The sequence below is a fragment of the Sciurus carolinensis genome, chromosome 3, assembly GCF_902686445.1.
Source record: "Sciurus carolinensis chromosome 3, mSciCar1.2, whole genome shotgun sequence".
NCBI classification, from domain to species: Eukaryota; Metazoa; Chordata; class Mammalia; order Rodentia; family Sciuridae; genus Sciurus; species Sciurus carolinensis.
In genome coordinates this window covers 47,998,623-48,016,472 of record NC_062215.1, presented here as the reverse complement: position 1 = coordinate 48,016,472, position 17,850 = coordinate 47,998,623, and positions in this window count along the sequence as shown.

The following is a 17,850-nucleotide window of genomic DNA, read 5'->3' as shown; positions in this document are numbered from 1 at the left end:
TCTGTACTTAGTTAATATACACAACTTGGTGAGTTTGGGGATAAGTATACACTGGGAAACCAACTTCTCCATCAAGGTTATAATCATAAATGTGATTTCCCAAAGTTTATTCCTGCCCCTATGATTATGATTATGATTACTTTGTTAAGAATATTTAACATGTCTCTTAGCAAATTTTAATATTGTACTGTTAACTATGATCACCATAGTGTATATCAGACCTTCAGAAGTCATTTATCTTGTATGACTGAAACTTTATAATCTTCCATTTCTCCAACCCCTACCCCCTGCCACCACCATTCCACTCTCTGTGTCTAAGTGTGACTATTTTAGATTCCATAAATAAGTGAGATCGCACAGTATTTCTTCCCAGGCCCAACTTATTTCACTTAACCTCATACCTTCTGTGTTCGTCCATGTTATTGCAAATGGTAGGAATTCCTTCTTTTTCTTCTTCCTTTTTTAAGGTTGAATAATAATCCATCGTAGGTGTAGACCACCTTTTCTTGGTCCATTCTTCTATCAAAGGACTTTTGGGTTGCTTCCACATTTTGGCGATTGTGAATAATGCTGCAATAAATCTTGATGAAATCTAATTGAGAAAAAAGCACTGTGTAGCTAGGATTATTTTCAAACCTGAGGAACAACTGCTGTCCGGACTAAAAGAAGATTGAAAATACTGTCATTATCTGACTCCCAGAATAGCCAGCTCCTCTTCACTTAAACTCTTAAGTTAATCTCTAGGCCCTGGAGGTGGGCCTCCTGCAGCCCAGCTCTCTCCATGTCCTTATCAGGGGACAGCGTATTTCTTGAAGGCCCTTTGCCTACAGTAGGAATTGCAACCTTAGCCGGAAGATCTGCCGTGGCCTGTGTTTGCATCGGTGTTTAATTAATAAACAAATGAGGCCAGTTTGGCATTTTATACTCTGCTTCCCTGAATTAATCATGCTTCTCACCACACCCTACTTCCCCAACGAAAATTGTGGACTTTGAATAATTGTGTATTTTTCCTGCCTCCAGTTGGATGGCAAGAAGTTAAAATTATTTTTAGAAAACAGTTGCCCAGAGTGAGTGTAATTTGAACAGTGTCTCCACTAAGTTTGTTTTAGCCAGTTCTCACTGCACTTGAATGTGAAAGCAAGCCAAGCCACAGTCAGCTCTGCTCCCATCTGGATCTTTGTATAAAACCTCCTCTCCAGCTCAGCTGTGGGGATGTGCCCCAGGTAATGGCTGGATTTGCATTAACTACTCTGGTTTGATGATTTCTCGTGTGTGGTCATTTGCCTTACATAGATGTCAGTCACTGTATTAGTCCAGATTGTCTGGAAAAATAGAAGATTAATATCTATACTATATCATCTAGATCTATACGTTTACCTATCTATCAAGAGGAGATTTATCTTAGGAATTGGATCACCTGGTTATGGAGGCTAAGAAGTTCCACCATCTGCCATCTGCATCTGGAGAATCATGACAGCCAGTGGGATAAGTTGGTCCAAGTTGGAAGGTCTGAGAATTGGCTGTGGGGAGATGGCGTATGTCCTGATCTGAGTCCAAAGGCCTGACAACCCTGAAGGCAGAAGTTCCACAGCCCAGCTGAGACATGCAGAATTCATCTTGCTGCACCTTTTTGTTCTGATTGGACCCTCAGTAATCTAGATGGTGCCAACTCGTGTTGGTGAGAGCAGATCTTCACTTGGTCTACTGACTCAATATCAGTCTCTTCCAGAAACACCCTCCTAAACACATTCAGAAATACTGCTTTATCTTTTAGTCTGGTGAAAATGACTCATAAAATTAACCATCACAGTCACTGAATATTGTCATATGCTTAAGTCAGACCTTGTCATGTAAGCAAATGAACAGAAATAAGGTTGAGTCTAGGATGGATCACCTCATGGGGATCTGTGGCCTTCCTGCGCTCTACCTGTGTCCCTCCCCACATCTATAAATGGAGAAATGACCTCACCATCCTCATGCAGGAATCTAGCTCATGTAAGCATTGTTGAGGATTAAAATCTCAGTTTTGCAAACTCTAAGGTCTCTCTGAATACCAGGTGTTCCTGAGTGTCTTCATAAGGCTCAGGAGTGTGTTTGGTTGCCAGTGGGGTGGCAGAGCTTACAGGCATTTGCAGAGAGAGAACATTCCTAACACTTCATTCTATCAACCACCAGGAGCTAGACAGAGGAGAGGAGAGATGTGAAGAGGCACAAGCTGGAGTTGTGAGAGGTGATGGGGAGGAGGTGACAGCTTGTCAGGAGCACAGTCAGGAGAAGCATAAAAGCTCCCTGAAATTTCCCAGGTGAAAGCACTTGCTATGTGGTCTGGTCCTGCTACCTAGTTGCCAGGTTGGCATCTCCTTGGCCCCTCTTTCCACCCGCTTGGGAAATTGCTGCTTCTCCCCTGCCCAAGTCCAGGTGCTTGAACGCTCAAAAAGGGTGCCAATGTTTGAATCTAAGTGTCCCATGTGCTGAAGGCTTGGTCCCTAGGGTGGTGTTACTAGGAGTTGGTGGAGTCTTTGAGAGGGGGGACCTTCTGGGAGGGTCTTAGGTTATAGGGAGTGTGCCCTTCAAGAAGGTTGTAGACTCCAGCTTTTTCTTCTCCTTTATTGTGGCTGCCTGACCATGAGGTGAGCTATTGTGCTCTGCTTCACCCTCCTACCATGGTGTGCTGCATTGCCAAAGGCCCAGAGTAACAGGCCAACTAGTCATGAACTGGAACCTCTAAAATTTCCAGCTAAAATAAACCTTTACTCTTTATAAATTGATTACCTCTGGTATTTTGTTTTAGTGATGGAAAACTGATTAACACAGAAGGGAACTGGCTTCCTTCCCTAATTAACTTCATCTTTTTATTGTCATGTAGACAAGTATTACATGTGGGAGTGGAATATATCCCAGCTTAGGCATGTGGATCTGGATTTCCATGATCATCCAAAATAGGAGCAAATGATAACTTCGAAGATTATAGTGTCTGGACCCAGAAGACCGTACTGACTTTTCAGGCTGTCAGGGTGAACTGTGCTAAGTCTGTTGTGAGGGTATAATGTGACCATGCACATGCCCTTGGTGAGCCCACAATGAAATTCAGAGGGATGTGGTAGATGAATCATATGTTTTCAGAATTTCAGTTTCCATTTTATAAAGGAGGCAATGAACACAGTTTGTTTGAGCTCATACAATTGGCTAGTGGCAGAGCTAGGACAAAGCTCCTGGTCTCTTGTTGACCACTCAAAATGCTTCTCTCACTTCTCTATGGCTCAGAAGACAAGGAAAGGAGAATCGGCCCCATCTTTATTGCTGGGATAGAACACAGTGACATAAACATAACTGGGTTAATGTGTCCTGAAAGATTAGAGCTGTCAGGTAAAATAAGATGTTCAGTTCAATCAAGTCGGGACATACTTATGCTAAAAATTTATTTGCCGTTTATCTGTAATTCAGATTGAACAGGGCATCTTACAATTTTATTTGCTAAAGCTGGCAACTCTGCAACAGACGAGGCTCACATTGGAACTATGTAACAAACCAAATTATGGTTACATAGACCTGTCCTGGGTCTCCACTTAGAGGCTAAGTGTCAGGACTTTCTGGGAGTTCTTAGGAGGGCTATAGCTATATCTGCAGCAGTGCCAAATCTCGATATGAAACCAGAACAATTCGATAGCTTATTCCCAGTCTAGATGTTTGCACGGGGTAGACAAAATATTGAGATGCTTGGCAGAACTGCTCAATTGTCTTTGGAAGTCTGGCATCTTGCAGCTGCAACCTTGGAGTTCTCCCTGTGCTGGGACAGTAACTACAACCCAGTTTTCTGATCCGTGATGACCCCACGGCCCCTCTCCCCTCCTTTTCCAATGAGGCCCCAGACATGCTACTAGAATTTTCAAGGATTCAGCTGGAGTCTGGACGTGCTTTGAATTCTGCTCATTTTTTGGCTCCAGATTCACATGTATGTACAGTTGTTTTACTTCAGTCTGCCGATAAAGCTCAGACTCTGCAGACTTCTTTTCCTTAGTTTCTGTTATGCAGAAAATCCAGCAAGAAAATCTGATTTTTCCCCCTTCTGAAGAGCACAATGAACTGAAATAAATCCTGTCCATGTTACAACACTCTGACCCCATTAAGAAGATGGATGGAGAGCAGCGATTTCAAACAGCACTAGAAGACCCTAGCCGCTCAGAGCTTCTGGAGGAGAGTGCACCCATTGATCCAGTTATTCATTCATTCATTGAACCAAATTTACTGGCCCCTTTGGGGCAAGGAGAGGAGCGAGGAGCAGTGGAATGAAGAGGCTGGAAACAGGCTCTGTGGTCTCCAGCCTGTTGCTATTCTGGGATCCGTCACCTAGTGGTTGTATAACCTTGGCCAGTTCATCTCTCCGTATCACCATTTGTTTGTTCATCTGTTAAATAGGATTAATAACAGTTCCTACTTCATAGGTTGCTGGGAGGATGAAATGAGGTTTTGTGTCACTGCTTAAGAACGTCTGACATTTAGTAGGTACTTATAAATGTCAGCGATTTTGTTGGACACATGGCTGTGGCAGGGCTTTGATCTCCCAGAAGGTAGGCTCCTGTCCCCAAAGGTAACATTCTGAATTATTGTTTGGCAAAGTTGGTTGTGAGTCATGACTGAAGTCTTGTCCTGGGTCTTCAAACTACTTGTCTCATTCTTCCTGACTTAGCCATTGGTCTAGGAATGGCCCTGATCCCTGGTCCTGACTAAATAGATACAAATGGAATTTCTGGAAAATCTTTTGCTTTCCTGATTTAAACAGCATGGGGGGAAGAGAAGACTTTTGACCTGGAACGTGGTTATGAAGATTGGAGGTACAGCAGTCATTTTGTGACCCTGCAACCACAGCACAAAGACAAAGGCCAAAGTGCTAAATGTAGTGAAAAGAGAGAAAGAACCCAGATCTCTAAGATGTGTGTTTGAATAACTCCACTAGCTAGTATAATTCTAAGACTTATTAAGTGATGAAAATTGACATATATCTTTTAAGCCACTGTAATCGTATTTTGTTTTATCACCTGCAGCTAAAATGGATTTTTCATCAATACCACCAAATAAACAAAAGACAATCTCCTTCCTCAAAGAAATCATAGTCGAGTAGAGGGAAAAAAATACAACATGTTCTAGTACACCAAAATGAATTAGCTAAGTAGATGGTGCTGCATGTACACAGAACAGGAACAATTAGCAGGTGATGGGAGTATTTTAATGGATTAAAAAGGACACAGCTCTGCTCCTTTAGATTCCTTGACCTCCATGCATGACCTGTTGCTCATCATCTGGTTCTCAGCAAGAGAAGGACACAGAGTCCCCCAGCTCAATGACAAAACCTGGTCAGCTCATTTGTGTTCCCCAGCTCAGTGCTGAGCAGCTTCCTCTGTCCTCCTCTTGGTCCAGCTCTCAGGACACAGGCCCTCACTGTGTGGCCTGGATCTTGCTGCTTCATTCTTGTTCCCTTTACACTCAAGTGTGGCTCATCTGCTTTCCATCTGTTCCTGCTGCCTCCATCCAACCCACAGCTGCTGGTGGTAGAACTCCTGGTCTGTGCTTGATTTGGATACAAGACAGAGGACAAAGGGCTGCTAGTGGGAAGAGGAACAGTCAGAGGCCAAGGGTATCACGCAAAGCCTCCTTGATGCAGGGATAAACAGAGAAGCTGGTTGGGGAGGGGACCAGGAGTAGGGGAGGATCTGGAGTGTGAATCAAGGGGTGAATCTGGAGAGACTGAGGAGGTTGCTGGAGCGAGGGCTTGCCTGCTAACTAGGAGTCCAGACTTGGCCTACCTCATAGCAGGAGCACTCTGGATTCCTGAAGCCAGAATGGGTGATCCTGGGAGAGTCTCCTGATACCTGGGGGTAGGCTAGTTTAAAATATTACTGACTAAAGAATCAAGGAAATTATTCAAAGAATTTGTGATCATGAAAAACAGGAGTCTTCCAAAAAATGTCAGAGGCATAAATTTTTAAATATTTAAATCTTTTCAATCATTTTTTTTAATCACCATATAGAAATGGAACATATTTAAGGGGTCTGGTGCAATATTTTAATACATGCGTACAATTAGGATAGCAAGCTTATCTATCACCACAGATGGTCACTGTTTCTTTGTTTTGGGAGCATTCAAGATCCTTGGTACTGCTTATTTTGAAATATAGAGTTAAATATTGTCAGCCATCATTACCCTACTGTGCTTATGAATGTTAGAAGTCATCCCTCCTATCCAGTTGCACCCTGCACCCATGAACCATCCTCTCTCCATCCTCTCCCCCACCCTTCCCAGTCTCAGATGCATAATTGACCACTTAAAGTTCAACACAGACACTAAGCTACTACAGCATAAACCCTGCTAGTGGAATTTATCAGCAAGGTTTTGCTGAAAATAACTGGTTAAAAAGTGAAAACTTCAATCAGGTAATGTTTTAGCTACCTGATTTATTTTTTAATCACTCCATCAGGAAGTGATTTGTATGTTTTAAAGATGTGACCTATAAGAAGACATCTTTCTGGATTGACCTGTTTCTTTAAAAGAAAATGAAAGTCTTAGAGATGGTGGTTTATATGAGAATTGAATTTTTTTTTTTTTTTGTGGTACTGGGGATTGAACTCAGGGCCTTGTGCTTGTGAGGCAAGCACCCTACCAGCTGAGCTATTTCCCCAGCCCCTTAACTTCTTTTTGAAGAGTTACTATGTATCAGGCACTGGTTTAAGAGTTTTACATACAGTAACTCAATCATCTGAGAAATTCTGTGAGGTTGGTACTGTTTTGGGTCCCATCTACAGATGGGAGGGATGAGGCTCAGAAAGTCTAGGGAGAATTCACGATAGCCTCAAAACCAAACCAAAACAAAACTTGGGAATCAATCTAACAAAAGAGGTGAAGGACCTCTAAACTGAAGACTGTAGAACACTAAAGAAACAAATTATCGATGATGGAAAGACCTCCCATATTCTTGGATAGGCAGAATTAATATTGTCAAAATGGCTAAACTACCAAAAGTGCTATTCAGATTCAGTGCAATTCCCAATAAAATTCCAATGACATTCTTCACAGAAATAGAAAAAGCTGTCATGAAATTCATTTGGAAAAATAAGAGACTAAGAATATCTGAAAGCATTCCTTGGCAAGGAAAACAAAGCAGAAGGCATTAGAGTACCAACCTTAAATTATACTACAGAGCTATAGTAACAAAAACAGCATGGCACTGGCACCAAAACAGGCATGAAAACTAATAGAATAGAATAGAAGACAGAGAGACAAACCCATATAAATATAGTTATCTCATGCTAGACAAAAGTGCCAAAAATATGTGTTGGAGAAAAGACAGCCTCTTTGCTGGGAAAACTAGAAATTCATATGTTGCAGAATGAAATTGAACCACTATCTCTCACCCTGCAGAAAACTCAACTCAGAGTGGACCAAAGACCTAGGAATTAGACCAGAGACCCTGTATCTGCTAGAAGAAAATATAGGACCAAAACTCCAATGTGTTGGCTTAGGAACTGACTTCCTTAACAAGACCCCTAAAGCACAAGAAGTAAAATAAGAAATCAATAACTGGGATGACATCAAATTAAAAAAACTTCTTCACAGCAAAGGATGCAGTCAAGTGCATGAAAAGAGAGCCTACAGAATGGAAGAAAAATCTTTGCCACCTGCTCCTCAGGCAGGGCATTAATATCCAGGATATACAAAGAGCTCAAAGAACCTAACACACACACACATATAAAAACAAAACAAACAAACACCAAATAACCCAATAAATAAATGGACAAAGGAATTAAATAGACATTTCTCAAAAGAAATGTTCAAGATGTTTAGCAATTAGAGAAATGCAAATTAAAACCATAATGGGGATGGGTGGGGTGGGGGGTAAGAGAAGAATGGAGGGACTTTAGATTATGTAGAGGGAAATGAGAGTGGGGAGGGGTGGGGGTATGAAGATGGTGGAATGAGACAGACACCATTACCCCGTGCACATGCATGATTACATGAATGGTGTGAATCCACATCTTATACAACCATAGAAATGAAAATTGTAACCCATTTGTGTACAGAGAATCAAAATGCAGTCTGAAAAAAAAAATAAGGGGGCTGGGGAGATGGCTCAGCTGGTAGAGTGTTTGCCTTGTAAGCATAAGGCCCTGGGTTCAATCCCCAGCACCACCCGCCCCCCCCAAAAAAAAAACTATCCTGAGATTTCATCTCACTCTATTCAGAAAGGCGATGATCAAAAATGCAACTAACAATAAATGTTGATGAGGATGTGGAGAAAAGGATACACTCATACATTGCTGGTGGGACTGCAAATTAGTACAACTGCTCTGGAAAGCAGCATGGGGATTCCTCAAAAAAATGAGGAATGAAATCACCATGTGACTGAGCTATTCCACTCCTTGGTATATATTCAAAGGATTTAAAATCAGCATACTAGAGTGATGCATCCATATCAATGTTTATAGTAGTTCAATTCACTATAGCTAAACTTTGGAAGTCACCTAGATGCCCTTCAACAAATGAATGGATACAGAAAATATATATATATATATATATATATATATATGTACACACACACAATGGAATATTACTCAGCCATAAAGAAGAATGACTTCATGGTATTTGGCAGTAAATGGATGGAACTGGAGACTATCTTGCTAAGTGAAATAAGCCAGATCCAAAGAGTCAAAAATTGAATGGTTTCTCTGATGTGTGGAAGCTAAAGCAAAACAAGGGGGTGGGGAGAGGATTAAAAAAAAGGCTAGGGAGATTGCTCAGCATTATGCAACTATTAAATGGTGAAGACAGCCTTTGGAACCAGGCTAGAGATTGTGACCATTACTCTATACAACCTCTCATTTTTTTAAGTCAAATGCCTAAGAGTATGACTAAGTCCCTAGGGTTTATGATAGTCATGCCAAAGTCTAGATGTTGCCCAGAGGTTAAACAGAGTGGAGTATTAGTGGAAAAGTTGTCCATCTTCTTCATCCTGTTAGTACTGGTCCAGCGCTGGATTTCCACTTAGGGTGCAAGGAGAGCCTGGTCCTACTGATGAGAGTTGACCTGGGGAGCTTGCAGGGCAGTCATAGCCCAGTGCGAGTGACTTCCACCCTTGGAAGCTGTCAAAATATATAGTGAAGAATCTTATCACCTCGGCTTAAACAAACAATCGAGGGAAGGGCACTCATCCAAAGGGGACATTGTGTAACACTTCGGAGAGTTTTCTGAAACAGCAGGAAAGCATGTGGGACTGGAATCGTAGCTTAAGCTTTTTGTACATGGCTGTAAATCACATCTCAGAAAGATGTAAAAAATATCTAATTTGACATTCAAGTAATCTTTGAAAGTTTTAGGGTCAATAGGGGATGTTTGATGAGAGATAAGGGAGCCCACTGTAATGGAAGAAGGGATGGACACTTCAAGGCAGGGAGTTTTAGGGAATGTTGCCAAAGGAGGTCCTATGAAGGGTCATGAAACACCACCTGTAAGAGGAAATGTACAGTGATTACATTCTAATGTGGAGATTATGTCTTTTAGGTAGGTAGTGCAAACTTTACGAGAGTAAACCACAGGAGAAAGATTCTTTTTCACCATGGGTGAACATAGGGGAATTTCTTTACGGGCGAGGTATCACACTGCATGCCTAGAAGAGAGGGACGGGTGTATCCAGTTACATTCCAGTTGAAGGACCCTGAATCATTGTTCCTGTGGTCTGAGCTTGCTGTGCTGGCTGCATGCGTTGTTAAAATGAAGTGTTGTTAAGAATTTTGTTCGTCAAACAAACAGCGTCATCTGAAATCCACACCTGCAGAGCTATGCATTAATTCTATTATTACCTTTTAAGGAGGAAAAATTGGAAGGAAGGAAGGTCTAAAGAATATCTGTATTGTTACAAGGACAGAACTTAAAGTCAGGCTGAAAAGATCCCAGCTTCCAACAGGAAACGTGTTCTCAATCTGCAATTTACCCCAGTGTCAATCTTTTCCACTTACTTCCCAAGACCAACGTGACAGGTATGAATACTATTCCAGGAATGCTGAGCCTCCCCATCTGGGTGGAGCGGGGGTTAAATATTCTATCTCAGATAGAACTGGGGCTCCCTCACCTTCCTCATACTCTCCATGACCCAGTTTTCTGACTCTTCCAAGGACTTTGCTGGTAGGGTCTCTGGTTTTTGGTCCAACCTTGTTACTGTGAAAGTAACAAGTGCTAAATAAAGTAACTAAAGTGGTCCCTTGATATTTGATAGCTTTGCATGTTTCTTAGGAGAATTTTTGCTGAAACTGGGACTTTAGTCTGTGGGGCTCAGTTCCTCAGTGTGTAAGACTCAGCCATTTATGGCAAGGTAACCTCTCTTCAAACACCTTGATGGAATGCTGGGCATGGTGGTATACACTTGTGATCCCAACCACATGGCAGGTTGAGGAAGCAGGATCACAAGTTCCAGGCCAACCTTAGTGAGATCCTGTCTCAAAATAAAAATAAAAAGGCTGGTGTACTAGCTCAGTGGTAGGGAGCTAGCTAGCATGCACAAGGCCCTGGGTTCTATCCCCTGCACCCACCCCACAATATGTACTCTTTTGATCACTGGTCTGGAGATGATTGGCTGTATTAAACAAACAAATAAACAAATCCAACAACAATATAAAACAAACCAAAAACCCAAACAGTTTTTGGAGAATTAAAAATTCCAACTGTTATGGAAAACTAAGATTGATTTGTATCAAAGATTTTAGCTAATCATTAGTTCATGAAAGAACCAATAAAATGACAAAACCAGTTCAAAGGAGAATTCAAAGAACACACACATCAGTAATACTAATACAGATTTTCTAATAGATGCTAAACTGGTAGTTATGATTTAGATGTGAGGTGTTCCCCCAAAACCTTGTGTGTGAGGCAATGCAGGGACATTCAGAGGTGAAATGGTCGGGTTATGGTAGCCTTAACCTAATCAGTGGATTAATTCACTGATATGGATTAGCCAGGTGGTAACTGTAGAGAGCTGAGGCTGGAGGAAGTAGGTCACTGGAGGTATGCCTTTGGGGTATATATTTTTTCCCCTCTCTCTGCTTCCTGTTTACCATGCCATGAGCTGCTTTCCTCCATCATGCTCTTCTGCCACGATATTCTATCTTAATTTGAGCCTGGAGATATGGAATTGGCTGAGACCATGAGCTGAAACCACGAGCCAAAATAAAACTTTCTTCCTTTATGTTGTTCTCCTCAGCTCTTTCGGTCACAGTGATGAAAAATAAATGAAAAATGTTCAATATCCTTAGCAATCAGGGAAATACAAACCAAAACTACACTGAGATTTCATCTTGCTCCAGTGAAAATGGCAATGATCAAGAACACAAATAACAACTGCTGGCAAGGATATGGGGGGAAAGTACACTTGTACCTTTACCAATTAGTTCAACCACTTTGGAAAGCAGTGTGGAGATTCCTTAAAGAACTAGGACAGGAATCAACATATGACCCAACTCTCTCACTTCTAGGTATTTATTCCAAATATCTAAAAATCAGTGTGTTATAGCGATACATGCATACTGATGTTCATAGCAGCACAACTCACAATAGCCAAGTTACGGAGCCAGCCTATGTGTCCACCAACAGACAAATGGAGAAAGAAAATGGGATATGTATACACAATGGAGTTTTACTCAGTCATAAAGAAGAATGAAATGATGTCATTTTCTGGTAAATGGATGGAACTGGAGAACATCATGCTAAGTGAAATTAGCCAGTCTCAGAAAGTCAAGGGTTGAATGTTTTCTCTCATATGTGTCAGCTGAAGAGAAAGAGAGAGAGGTTTGGGAGAAGGAATTAAGAAAAGCAGGAACTTGGGCTGAAACTGTAGCTTAGTGGTAGAGTGCTTGCCTGGCATGTGTGAGGCACTGGGTTTGATCCTCTGCACTACATAAAAATAAATAAATAAAGATATTGTGTCCATCTACAACTAAAAAAAAGGAAAGAAAGAAAAAGGAGGATCTCACAAAAGTATAAAGGGAGAGCAATATAGAGGTAGAAGGAAATTGAGGGGAAGAGGGCATGGAGAACTGGAGAACAAAATCTACCAAATTATGCTATATGCAGCGACAATTATGCCACGAGGAATCCCACTTTTCTTGTGTTGGCCTGCTGTTTGTGTGGTTTTCTCTGTGGAGGAAGATCGTAAATGTAAAACTCCATTGTGTATACATATCTCATTTTCTTTCTCCATTTGTCTGTTGGTGGACACATAGGCTGGCTCTATAACTTGGCTATTGTATGTGGTAGGATTTGTGAAGTCCAATGTGAAAACCCACAAATGGGCATAACAAGGTATATCTTGAAACATGAGCTTGAACTTTATTGGAGCAAAGGACCCTGGATTCCAGGAGCAGATCCTTTGGTACTTAGAGTAGGTTCAGATGGTGGCCATTAAATCTTGACTTCTCTTAGAAGCTATTTTTGGAAGATACTCTAGTTCGAGTGTGGAGAGGCAAACTTAATCTCTGGGAGAAATGGCAGACTGTGCTTCCCACCCCATCCACCATGGCCCAGACTATTTCTGCCAACTGCCACACAAGATTTGGTTATGCAGTTCACAACAAGTTTCTCATCATCTTAAGAATAACAACCATTTTATACCACTAGACTGATGGAAATAGGTACTCTTGGATATTCAGGGAAAGGAAAATTATCAAAGGATGTCAAATTTGTGTGGGACCAGAGTTCAAAGTCATTTCCATCTCTTCACACTTTGAGAACATGAAAACTGGGGTTAAGCAAGGCAAAATGAAATATCCACAAGGAAAACCAATGATGAAACTGGGACTGGAACCTCCATTTCCTTACTCCTGATGTTGAGCTTTCTCCATAGACTGCACTGTCCTTACTTTGTCCCAGTAGACACAGAGGCCATAAAGATGGTCCAAGAAAGGGCAATACACAATATGATGGAGTTTAAACATCCTAACACCAGGGAAATTTTATGACTTGCCTGTGCACCCCACTGCGGATACATGGTTGCCACAGAACCTGACCTGGTCACATTGCTCATAAAGGGACTGAACCTGCAAATCTCCATCAACCGCACTTTGCAAATCCCCAGGGAAAGCAAAGACATATTTGGAGGAATTGCTTTATCTCTTCAATCTACTTCTGAAGTAATCCTGAACTTTCAGAGCGCCGCCAAGGGCTGGGATCCTTGCCAGTCCATATACACGCTGTCCATCTGTAGGGGATAGACTCGAATTCAGGCTAAATGGAGATTCCCTCTTTTGGCTGCTGTGTACTGTCTCTGACTGTGTATCTTGAAGCAGGATCCACATTCTTGGCAGGTCAGCTGTGAAACGTGTTTGACGTTGGTGGAAAAGGGCAGTTCTTGGACCTGGGAGCCTTACTGCTTGTGTCTGTCTGCACTCCTGAGGAACCCTTTTGTAGAAGCCAACTTTTGGAGAGTCTGTTTGGCTCTATCTTTGACACTGATGGAGCAGGATAGGCTGACTCAGGGTTTGGAAAGGTCCCTTCCCCTGACTTTGTGTGGAACACATACAAACCCGCCTATGTGAAAATGAGTATGTTCAATGTCCATTGGAGTTCTTTCAAGAAGAGTTATTATGGGAAATGCAAAATTAAATTAAGGTTATCTATGATCTTATATTATAGGATGACAATTTAATTAACAGAAGGCCATTTATTCTCTTCTCAATGTCTAGGACCCAGGCTTGTTGATTAGTTTTTACTACATTTTATGTCTGTGGAATTGCACTACAGTGTGACAAATTTTAGACCCCAATTTCTGGGTTCCTGGCAACAATCCCAAATCAGATATAATTTTCCCTTTTGCACCGATTGCTTTTATGATTTGTGTTGGTCCATCTGGAGTCATCTTAAATTTCTGTTCATAAGGTAAATACCTACCTTGGATTGGAAGTACCCATTTATATACAAATGCATACCCAGAAGACACAAAGCTAAAAAAGTGCTGTTTCCTAAGATTGTATCTATACTGTATAAAATCTGTTCATTCCTAGTGTTCCTTTGGGGACATTCTCAGATTATGCCCTCATCTCATCCTCTGGCTCTGGCTGAGACAGGTTGACTAATGGGGCACACTGCTGTGCTGAGATATGGAAGAGATAGGCAGAGACTTCAGCACATAAAGAAAAGCAACTCCGTCAGCAAACTCTGCAAAGTGGTGTGCGGAAGAGAAAGGCAGGCGATTAAGCACAAGCTTCCCCTGACGGACATTTGGTGTCATTCAGATGAGCTGTACCAAACTGGTTGGCTCCAAATCTCATCCTTCTCCCCTGCCCGGCAGTGCTGTGAACATGTTCCAATAACATCCTAACTACAGTGCCTTCCAGAAGAAATGCAGTGAGCGAGTGGCATGATGGATAGGGAACACTGGAAAAGGGCAGAGAAATGAAGTCCTCCCCAGGCAAAGCTTCCGCTGAGCCCTCTGGAACCTTTCATCAGCCCTAAAAGTGTAGGAAATTTCCCCTGTTCAGGGAACTTATGTATTAGTTTACTTATTCAACAATATTTAAATAAAACTAAAAATCAGCAAGGTTTAAAAGTTCTTTTAAACAATTTAGTAACTGTTCTTTTTTTTTGTATTAAGTATATAAACTCAAATGAAAGGACTGGTGATTGACAGGTACATTTCTATGCTAAGGTAAAATAAAAAGATTTAAAGCAATAATGTTTTATTTTTTAAATTGATTCTCCCATCATTGATCTCTTGATCAACTAGCAGTCCTGATCCATCAAATTAAAGAGCTTGGATTGTTTGTGTGTTTTACTCCCAACGTCTCAGAAGAAAGCCACCTCTTAGCACAAGCTCTATAAAACCTGGTTTTCTTTTTTATAAAATGAGAATATATTGTGTTGTGCTGTGAAAATTCAATTGGATAGTATTTGTGTAAGTGCCTAGCATGGTACCTGGTATATAGTAGGTGCTCAAGAAGTATTACTTAAATCAGAAAATGTAGATGGCTATAGGAAGGATTAGATTAGTTTCCTCTAAGTTGCTAAGGATACATAATTTACAGAGCTGCTGAGCTACTAAGTATGTGTCAATGTGCTGGCTCCATGTGGCTGCATGGGTCTGTACTGTAATGGATCCACATAATTTTTTTAAGCATTCTCATGCATTACTTGCAGAATCAGAAAAGGGAGCATTTTTAGGGAAGACTCCATTATTTAGTGAAACTGATTAGTAAAACCTCATTGTCTTATAATCTTTACACTTTCTGCCACATTAAATGTCCATTTGTAAAGACAGTAGCTCACCATATGTATCACCACGGTTTCCAAGCTTATCAGTTTCTATGGGTAGTGGCTATGTATTTGACACAGTTTAGAGAACTACTTTTCATTTTCCCCTTTATTCACAATTTAAGATAGACTCAACACATGACCACAAGTTGATAAAGAACAAATAGACAATATATTATAACTTGGCTAGGAATTGATTTTGATATAATGACAAAATCTAAGTGTTTAGAACTGGTCTATTCACTGACCTGAACTCAGTGGATCTCAAATGTTGTGTTCATCTGCTTTTTTTTTTTTTTTTTGACTGATCAAAACACTGGCAAGAACAATTTAGGAAAGAGAAAGTATTTTATGCATGGTTTTAGAGTTCAATTCATGATTAGTTGACTCCACATTGTTCTGGGTTCTAGGTGAAGCAGATCACCATGGTGGAGAAGCTCTGCTCAGTTCATGGCAGCCAGGAAACAGAGAGAAGGAAGGCGAAGAACTGCCAGGGCATGCCCCCAGGGAATCAATCACAGTCTCCAGTCATGCCCCACCTGGCTACAATTACCATTTAGTTAGTCTGTTCAAACTAGGTTACAGCTCTCACAACCCAGTCATTTTACCTCCAAACATTTCTCAATTAACATAGGAGCTTTTGGGGGAACACCTTATATCTAAACCACAAATGCAAATAGTGTTTTGCTCCTAATAGTGTCTTCTTTCCCATTCCCAATCTCATTTTTTTGTTCTTTAATGAGTCTTAAGTAGGTATCCTGATTTTCTGGCTACTTAAGGCTGTCAAAATGAAATCCAAGGACTTGTTATAGCCTTGATGGACTAACAAGTTCCAGACTTATCCTTCTATCAGGAAAAACCCAAAGGTAGGACAAGATGCAAGAGACTGTGGCTTTTGGACATTGGTCATCAGGTACCAGAGAAAAGGGTTTGTGAAAGGGGGAAACAAAGGAGCTGAGCACTGTGATTTGACTGAGTGCATTGTCCAGAGAGTGCTTCAAGACTGTGGTGGAGACTCCAGGCAGAGCTGACGGGCTCCTCAGACTGAGGAGACAGAGACAGGAGTGTGAAAACATCAAGGCCACTGTATATTCCAGGGCACATTTATGAGCAAAGAGAGTGCTTACAGAGAGAAAGCTCCAGAGGTCTGCCTTAAAGAGTCCTGCTTGAGTCTTGGGTGAGAGCTGAGCAATTCACAGATATGAAGAAATGTCCCCAAAGCTGGGGGAAAATAAACATCCTAAACGTTTGGCAGAAACAAATTTATGTGTTCTGCATTGGAAGGGGGATATTAGAGATGAAAAGGGAGAAACAGGAAGATCAGGAGCCCCAGGAATCAACAGGACATGGATGAGGAACTGGGTTGTAGAGGGCTTGTCTCTGGGTAGAATGGATATTGAGTATTGCATTTTTAAAAGTACAGCTTTAAACTGGAGTACAACATACACATAGAAATATCCACAAATCATTACAGGCTTGTTGAGTTTTCACTAACGCACTTGTGTACATTAAATAAAAAAAAAACAGAGAGCTCCCAGAAGCTTCTTTGGTGTCCCTCCTCCTAATTAACAACTCCCAGGTCCTAGGGCATCACATGCTCATTTCCAACACCACCACCATCCCTGTCACCATCACCCCACCAATACCGCCACTACCATCACCACCACTGTCACCGTCCCAACCAGCCCTATTCCACAGCTGGGTACATTTACAACTCTCTCTCTAGCTGCTGCTGCTTCTCTAGCAGATACTGCCGGGCCAGTTATGAGCTTTATGCCATGTGGCAAATGTCCAAATGCCGGCTGTCTTGGGGGTGCTGTTTGAATTCTCTGGAAGACCCTGTGGGGTCTCCCTGCTGCCCAATTCCCTGACTCTGGACTGATGTCCATTCTTTGTCAGATCCATTATGAAAGTCTGTTCTCCTGGCAGGCAGCCCTCTTGGTGGGGTACCGGAAAGATGGCTCAAGCCCAGCTACATTCCACAGTGTCCGCTTGACCCATGGGAAACTTATGCATTCTGGCCATGCCAAGCGGTGGACTGAGGCTGCTTCACAATCCCCCTCTGAACTCCAGAGGGGTCCCTCCAGTTCTCTTTCCTCCTGTTAGCAGTCTTCTAAGGACAGAAATCTCCAACTGGAGAATGCAATGCTAGTCTCTCTTCCTGCAGGCAACCTGTTGTTACTCTAAGAGATCATCTTGGAACCCCACCTCTGCACTTTGGGAGGAAAGGGGAGAGCTATTACTTATCATGAAGCTGATGGAAGCCCGTGTCCTTTTCTCCATGTCACTCTCTTTTTTAAGGGGGACATGGTAGGGAGTATCTGGAACCTGACCTCTGTTTTAAGTTAAGATATCTGACTCGTTTTATTGAGGTCTGATAAGACATTCAGACAGGGACATGACTGCCATGAAAGAAGTTTCTCATATTCACAGATCCTTGGAATCAGGAAGGAAGTCTTACCATGTGGGATCTGTCAGATTTCTTTTGCTGTGAAAAAATACCTGACAGATCAACTTAAAAGACAAAGGTTTATTTTGGCTCATGGTTTCAGTCAATGGTTGCCTGG